General features: G+C 47.8%; 1 pseudogene; it reads right to left on the reverse strand.

The window, feature by feature from the left end:
* Window positions 1-1,598: 1,598 nt before the first annotated feature.
* Window positions 1,599-3,278, reverse strand: LOC119327909 (annotated as a pseudogene).
* Window positions 3,279-8,760: the final 5,482 nt, after the last annotated feature.

Below are 8,760 nucleotides of genomic sequence, written 5' to 3' on the forward strand. Positions count from 1 at the left end.
TGGCAGGTTTTATTACCGCCCATACCTTTGTCAATGGTGTGCAATGAGATCGTCTTGAAGCTGGTGGTGGGTGTTTGAGTCTTCAATTTCCTAGTATGTCTGAAGGAATGCTTGTATGCGGTCAGGGTCTCTAGATGGCTTCACACGGCTACCGCCAATACAAAGATACTCGTCGGCATAGTTAGCCGGAATGCCATATGCAATCACCCGCATAACTGCTAAGATTTTTTGATATGCGCTAAAACACTTCAGCCCCGCGGCGTTTCTCCTTTGGGTAAAAAACCGAAAATTGGCCTCGCAAGCTTGTACTTTTTTTATGAAGAAGGTGGCGCATTCGATAGCTTCTCCGGAAGAGTTGCGGCAGATACGTATGTGACGCCGTGAAGTAGTCTTGCATGAGCATCTCGTTCCCGAGATGGCGGTTGCGAGGGATGCAAAGACGGTCGACGGTCGATCCTCGCCGTCTCTCTCTGTTCGTATCCTCGAGCTCCTTCATGACAAGGACCGCCACCACGATCTGCAGCTGGTTGTTCTCAAGCGGCATCTCTATGTCCAAGTCGTCGGACGAGGACGAATCCTCAAGAAAAAATTCCTCGCAAGGACTTAAATCCATCTACAAATCGCAATGGAGCTCGCATGAACAAAAGTCCTTCGCTAAATCAAACTTGAAGGGGTAGAAAAGGGCTCACCGGCTGATCCGGGCGGGCGGTGACTAGGGGCAGGCGGCGGTCGATCCGGGGCGACGGGACCTGGGGGGCGGCTAGGTGCGGCGAATATGGGGTAGCAGGGACCCGGGGGCGGCTGGGTGTGGCGGTGGACGGCTGGCTACGAAAGGGGGAGGGAACGCGCGCGGGCTGAAATGTCCCTCCCGCCAACTGCTTTCGCAGTATATAGGGCACCGACGGGGCTGGGGGGACTTGTATTTTCGCGGGTCGGGTGGTTGGGGCAATTGACCGTGCCCCTCAAAAAAAAAGTGTCGAGGGGGTTTAAGGGGTCTGTTTAGGTCATTTTTTTCGTCCAAAGTTATAAAGTGACAATTATTTACAGTTCGGCATGATATAAGGGGTCTGCAAGAGATGCTGAAGGGTGAGTCCAATACTATAGAGAATGCAAAAAAAAAAAAAACTTTAAACGATACAAAAGCTAGTGTCGCCATAAGCGAGATATAGCTCTCAAACCCTGAAACATGAGCTGAGAGCGAAAACGAAAACAAGCCAACATGGGCTGCATACAAACGTTCTTGAGGCCACGACATGAATCACGGCGTGAGTTTTGATCCAACGGGTGTGCTTGTGAATGACATCAAACTATATATGCCAGCTAACTTGCAGTTTTGTTTCTTTTGTTCTCTTGACCTAGCCTATTGTACGACTTTTTCTTGTACATACACACCCTCTGTTTATAAATAGGGCGTAGTTAGGTCTCAGCCGAGTGAGACTTAACCAAATCTTAGTTAAATGACATAACATATAAGAAAGAAAGATATTAAGAAAAAAATTACATGATTTTGATGTAAAATTTTACAAATATAACATCGATTAAGAGTCATATATAGCAAGACTATAGTGTAGGTAGTAGCATTTTCATGCATGCATGTTAAAAGAAATAAATGTAGTGTAGTTGATGAGGTGGCATAGTCATGATGTTTAAAATAAATAAGGTAGTGGGGTGACCTTTTTATTAGCTATATAGGATAAGAACTTCTTGCTAAAGGCAGGGCATTATCTGAAGAAAAAAACAGCACTGACGACGTACCAACTCACTGAAATCACAACACACACAACCAAATTATGACTTCACGTGTCGATGAGTGCTTCATCGTGAGTAACCGAGCCAAGCGCACATGCTGCATGCCGCTAAACCGCGGCGCAGCCGATGCTGCCGGCGACGTCGATGACGAAGCGGTACCTGACATCGTTCCTCTCGAGTCGCTCCATGGCCGTGTTAACATACTCCATCTTGACGACCTCGACGTCCGCGGCGATGCCGTGCTCCCCCGCGAAGTCCAGCATCGCCTGGCAGTCGCTCACGCTGCCCACGCCGCTCCCGGCCAGGCGCTTCCCGCCCGTGACGATGGCCGAGGCCGGCAGCACCATGGGCTCGGTCGGCACGCCCACCAGCACCATCTGCCCCATCGGCTTCAGCAGCTCCAGCAGCGGCAGCAGCTGGTGCCCCGCCGACACCGTGTCGACGATGCCGTCCATCGTGCCCGCCGCGGCCTTCATCTCCTCGGCGTCGTGGCTGACCAGGAAGGCGTCGGCGCCGAGGCGCTCGACCGCCTCCGAGGCGCTCGACCGCCTCCGAGCGCTTCCTCGGCGACGAGCTGATCACGGTTACCGTCATCCCGAACGCCTTGCCGAACTTGACGGCCATGTGGCCGAGGCCGCCCAGGCCGACGACGCCCAGGCGCATCCCCGGCGCGTTCAGGCCGTACTGCACCATGGGGCTGTACACCGTGACGCCGGCGCAGAGGAGAGGCGCCGCCCCGGCCGGCGGCAGGCCCTCCGGGACGCGGAGGACGTAGTCCTGGTTGACGACGAGGACGTCGGCGAATCCCCCTTGGGTGGTGGCGCCGTCGTAGTCCACGCCGTTGCAGGTGAGCAGGAGGGCGGGGCAGTTGTTCTCGTACCCCTTGGCGCAGCTCTCGCACGCGCGGCAGGAGCCGATGAAGGAGCCCACGCCCACCGTGTCGCCGGCCTTGAAGCCCCGGACGCCGCGGCCCACGCCGGTGACGACGCCGACGATCTCATGCCCTGGAACAACGGGGAACATGGCGTTGCCCCACTCGTTCTTGGCGACGTGCAGGTCCGTGTGGCAGATCCCGCAGAAGAGCACCTTGATCGTCACGTCGTCCTCCTTCTGAGCCCTGGAGTAAAACCACAACGAGCTGAGCTCAGTACGTACCACTACCACACTGTCACTAGCTAGTACACTACGACCACGTCCACGTGAGATGGAGATGTAAACCTTCGTGAGAAGCTGTAGGGGGAGAGGAGACCGGAGGCGTCTCTGGCCGCCCACCCGAGCGCCGGCTTACTCTCCTGCGCCATGGCTCGTCCTTTGATCCTGCCGTGCCGTTCGTTCAGGACCTTTTTCCTTTCTATCTTTCTCTCTTTTTCAACCAGGATAGTATTTCTGATAGAGCAATGCTACATCATGGAGTTCAGAATAAATAGACGGGCGAGCACATCATGGGCATGGGTTTTAATTTTGTTTTAAACACTCAAATGGAAATGGCAGAAGGATATGGGGCGGCTTGACCGTCCATTTTTAAAAACCGTGAAGAATGATTTAACACACGCAGTGCTGTAGGCCAATGTAGTGGAGTGGGTAGGTGACGATGATCGGATGATCAGTGAGCAATCTGTGCGTGTGCGCTCAAAATAAGTTTGCACCTTCCGACCAAAGCGTCACCAAACCATCTCATGCAATGGCACGCGTACTTATTTCAGCCTTACCAAATGTACCCCTATTATGCTTAGCAGCCATAGCTCTCACGTCAAACCAGTGGAGACTTTTTCGTCGGAACTTTAACACACCCTACTCCATAGGAAATACTCCTAACCAATTCGAACTTTAAAAAGAAAATCACTCTGTCTACACTCTTACTTACAATACAAGTGCAATACTTAGGTCTCGCTCCTTAGCAGACAGGTTCGATAGAATACCACTCAACATGCATGTGGACCACTATGCGCAATCACGCCCCCATTTAAATAAAAAGAAGTTGCCAACCAAAATTTGTCCGGTCTGAACTCGTCATTGCTGAGCAAATCGAATCAATCATCAGAGGAGTGAGGCATATCGATCAAAGCCAGATCCCATCCTTGAGGAGCTCTCCGCCAGGGCTTCTTGAAGCTGCGCTACTTATGTCTGTTGTTACTCCAGGTTCCATGATTAGTCAAATTCTGAACTTTCGGTCTGTAAGGTGGGATGCACACTACTGTTGCGCCATTTGCCTCTGTTATGAACTAGTTTGTGTGAATTATGGCTTGCGCTGGCAAGTGAACCCCTTCTGTGGCTTTGCTATGTTATCCAATGAGTGACAAACTTGCTGTTTTTAACTGAAATGTGAGAGGGCTGAATGATAGGGCCAGACGAGCTGCCGCCCGCACGCTCATTGAACGCTTTGCCTGTTCGATTGTATGTCTGCAGGAAACGAAACTTTCGTCCTGCTCGGCTACCGATCGCCTGGAAATTGTAGGCCCACGTTTTGATCATCATGCGGCCCTTGACGCCGATGGAACGCGCGGTGGCATCCTGCTGTGCTGGAGCTCCACTGATTATGCGGCTAGTAGGCTGGACGTGAGAACATACACTGTTACAGCAACCTTCTCTCCCACGGATGGCGGGCATGATTGGTCCATGACAACGGTATATGGCCCCCATGATGACCAGCGTAAGAACGAGTTCCTCGCAGAGCTTTGCCTCAATTCATAATACCATGACGGGCCCGTGGCTCCTCATTGGGGACTTCAACCTCATTACAAACCCGCAGGACAAGAACAACTCAAAAGTTTGCCGGCGTTGGATGAACAAGTTTAGACGAACCCTGAACTCCTCGAGCCTCCATGAAATACCTCTGATTGGGCGCAGATTCACTTGGAGTAACGAGCAAGCCACCCCTACCCTAGTGCGCCTTGATCGAGCCTTCTGTAATATTGATTGGGAATTGATATTCCCTATGGCCAAGCTCCTCCTGCAATCTTTTGCCATATCCGACCACTGCCCGCTTCTATTAATCAATGACAGCATCATCAAGACAAACAAGCGCTTCCGCTTTGAATCGTACTGGCAGTTTATTGAGGGGTTCAGAGAGGTGGTGGACCAATCTTGGGCTTTGGACGCTGGATCTTCTTGCCCACTGTCTCGCCTGAATAACAAGTTGTGGCGGCTCAGCAAAGCTCTAAAAGAGTGGAGTAAGAACATTGTGGGGGACATTCAGAAGCAATTCGCGCTGGTAAACGAGTTGATTCTGCAGCTAGACAAAGCGCAAGATCTGCGGGGCCTAACCATGGAAGAGAGCAGTCTATGCGCAAAGCTTAAATCCCGCACTTTGGGACTAGCTGTTCTAATCAAGATCAAGCGGCGACAGAGAAGCAGAGTGTGTTGGGGAACGTAGTAATTTCAAAAAAAAAATTCCTACGCACACGCAGGATCACGGTGATGCATAGCAACGAGAGGGGAGAGTGTTGTCTACATACCCTCGTAGACCGTTCGCGAAAGCGTTATATCAACGCGGTTGATGTAGTCGTACGTCTTCACGATCCGACCGATCCAAGTACCGAAAGCATGGCACCTCCGAGTTCTGCATGCGTTCGGCTCGGTGACGTCCTCGCCTTCTCGATCCAGCAAGAGGGGCGAAGTAGTAGATGAGTTCCGGCAGCACGATGGCGTGGTGACGGTGTTGGTGAAGAACAATCTCCGCAGGGCTTCGCCTAAGCACTACGAAAACTATGACGAAGGATAAACTAGAGGGGACGGGGTTGCCGGCACACGGCTTGGTGTTTCTTGATGTGTCCTGAGTGCTAGCCCTACCCCTCTATTTATATGTTGAGCCTTGGGGTCGAAACTTGGAGTAAAAGCCTCCACAAAGTCGGTTTCACCCGAAAGGCAAGAGTCCTTCTCGGACTCTAGGGCCAGACACCAGGGTCCCTGGCGTCTGGGTCAGTTCCCAGCGTCTGGCCCCTGGACTCCGGAAAACTTCATTTTGCGCTTTCCAAAAACCTTGTGGGCTTTCCCCTTTGCCCCAAATAAAGTGTTCTCGTACCCAAACATTTCGGGAAATATCCGAAACCCCTTCCGGTGAATTCCGGAACCCTTTCGGAGTTCAAACACTATTATCCCATATATCAATCTTTATCTCCGGACCATTCCGGAGTTCCTCATCATGTCTGTGATCTTATCCGGAACTCCGAACAACATTCGGTCACCAACATACATAACTCATAGTACTATATCGTCAATGAACGTTAAGCGTGCGGACCCTACGGGTTCGAGAACTATGTAGACATGACCGAGACACCTCTCTGGTCAATAACCAATAGCGGGACCTGGATGCCCATATTGGCTCCTACATATTCTACGAAGATCTTTATCGGTCAGACTGCATAACAACATACGTTGTTCCCTTTATCATCGGTATGTTACTTGCCCGAGATTCGATCGTCGGTATCTCAATACCTAGTTCAATCTCGTTACTGGCAAGTCTCTTTACTCGTTCCGTAATACATCATCCTGCAACTAACTCATTAGTTGCAATGCTTGCAAGGCTTATAGTGATGTGCATTACCGAGTGGGACCAGAGATACCTCTCCGACAATCGGAGTGACAAATCCTAATCTCGAAATACGCCAACCCAACAAGTACCTTCTGAGACACCTGTAGAGCACCTTTATAATCACCCAGTTACGTTGTGACATTTGGTAGCACACAAAATGTTCCTTCGGTAAACGGGAGTTGCATAATCTCATAGTCATAGGAACATGTATAAGTCATGAAGAAAGCAATAGCAACAAACTAAAAGATCAAGTGCTAAGCTAACAGAATGGGTCAAGTCAATCACATCATTCTCCTAATGATGTGATCCCGTTAAACAAATGACAACTCATGTCTATGGTTAGGAAACTTAACCATCTTTGATCAACGAGCTAGTCAAGTAGAGGCATACTAGTGACACTCTGTTTGTCTATGTATTAACACATGTATTATGTTTCCGGTTAATACAATTCTAGCATGAATAATAAACATTTATCATGAAATAAGGAAATAAATAATAACTTTATTATTGCCTCTAGGGCATATTTCCTTCAGTCTCCCACTTGCACTAGGGTCAATAATCTAGATCACATCGCCATGTGATTTAACATCAATAGTTCACATCACCATGTGATTAACACCCATAGTTCACATCGACATGTGACCAACATCCAAAGAGTTTACTAGAGTCAATAATCTAGTTCACATCGCTATGTGATTAACACCCAAAGAGTACTAAGGTGTGATCATGTTTTGCTTGTGAGAGAAGTTTAGTCAACGGGTCTGCCACATTCAGATTTGTAAGTATTTTGCAAATTTCTATGTCAACAATGCTCTGCATGGAGCTACTCTAGCTAATTGCTCCCACTTTCAATATGTATCCAGATTGAGATTTAGAGTCATCTGGATCAGTGTTAAAATTTGCATCGACGTAACCCTTTACGATGAACCTTTTTTGTCACCTCCATAATCGAGAAACATATCCTTATTCCACTAAGGATAATTTTTGACCCCTGTCCAATGATCTACTCCTAGATCACTATTGTACTCCCTTGCTAAAAACAGTGTAGGGTATACAATAGATCTGGTACACAACATGGCATATTTTATAGAACCTATGGACAAGGCATAGGGAATGACTTTCATTCTCTTTCTATCTTCTGCCGTGGTGGGGCTTTGAGTCCTACTCAGTTTCACACCTTGTAACACAGGCAAGAACTCTTTCTTTGACTGTTCCATTTTGAACTACTTCAAAATCTTGTCAAGGTATGTACTCATTGAAAAACTTATCAAGCGTCTTGATCTATCTCTATAGATCTTGATGCTCAATATGTAAGCAGCTTCACTGAGGTCTTTCTTTGAAAAACTCCTTTCAAACACTCCTTTATGCTTTGCAGAATAATTCTACATTATCTCCGATCAACAATATGTCATTCACACATACTTATCAGAAATGTTGTAGTGCTCCCACTCACTTTATTGTAAATACAGGCTTCACTGCAAGTTTGTATAAAACTATATGCTTTGATCAACTTATCAAAGCGTATATTCCAACTCCGAGATGCTTGAACCAGTCCATAGATGGATCGCTGGAGCTTGCATATTTTCGCTGGAGCTTGCATATTTTTTTGCACCTTTAGGATTGACAAAACTTTCTTGTTGCATCATATACAACTCTTTTTTAATAAATCCATTAAGGAATGTAGTTTTGTTTATCCATTTGCCAGATTTCATAAAATGTGGCAATTGCTAACATGATTCGGACATACTTAAGCATAGATACGAGTGAGAAACTCTCATCGTAGTCAACACCTTGAACTTGTCGAAAACATTTTGCGACAATTCTAGCTTTGTAGATACTAACACTACTATCAGCGTCCGTCTTCCTCTTGAAGATCCATTTAATCTCAATGGCTCGCCGATCTTTGGGAAAGTCAATCAAAGTCCATACTTTGTTCTTATACATGGATCTCATCTCAGATTTCATGGCCTCAAGCCATTTCATGGAATCTGGGCTCATCATCGCTTCCTCATAGTTCGTAGGTTCGTCATGGTCAAGTAACACGACCTCCAGAACAGGATTACCGTATCACTCTGGTGCGGATCTCACTCTGGTTTACCTACGAGGTTCGGTAGTAACTTGACCTGAAGTTACATGATCATCATCATTAGCTTCCTCACTAATTGGTGTAGTAGTCACAGGAACAGATTTCTGTGATGAACTACTTTCCAATAAGGGAGCAGGTACAGTTACCTCATCAAGTTCTACTTTCCTCCCACTCACTTCCTTCGAGAGAAACTCCTTCTCCAGAAAGGATCCATTCTCAGCAATGAATATCTTGCCTTCGGATCTGTGATAGAAGGTGTACCCAACATTTTCTTTTGGGTATCCTATGAAGACACACTTCTCCGATTTGGGTTTGAGCATATCAGGTTGAAACTTGTTCACATATGCATTGCAACCTCCAATTTTAAGAAACGATAGCTTAGGTTTCTTGCCAA

This window comes from Triticum dicoccoides, chromosome 7A (genome assembly GCF_002162155.2).
Source record: "Triticum dicoccoides isolate Atlit2015 ecotype Zavitan chromosome 7A, WEW_v2.0, whole genome shotgun sequence".
In the NCBI taxonomy this organism is placed as follows: Eukaryota; Viridiplantae; Streptophyta; class Magnoliopsida; order Poales; family Poaceae; genus Triticum; species Triticum dicoccoides.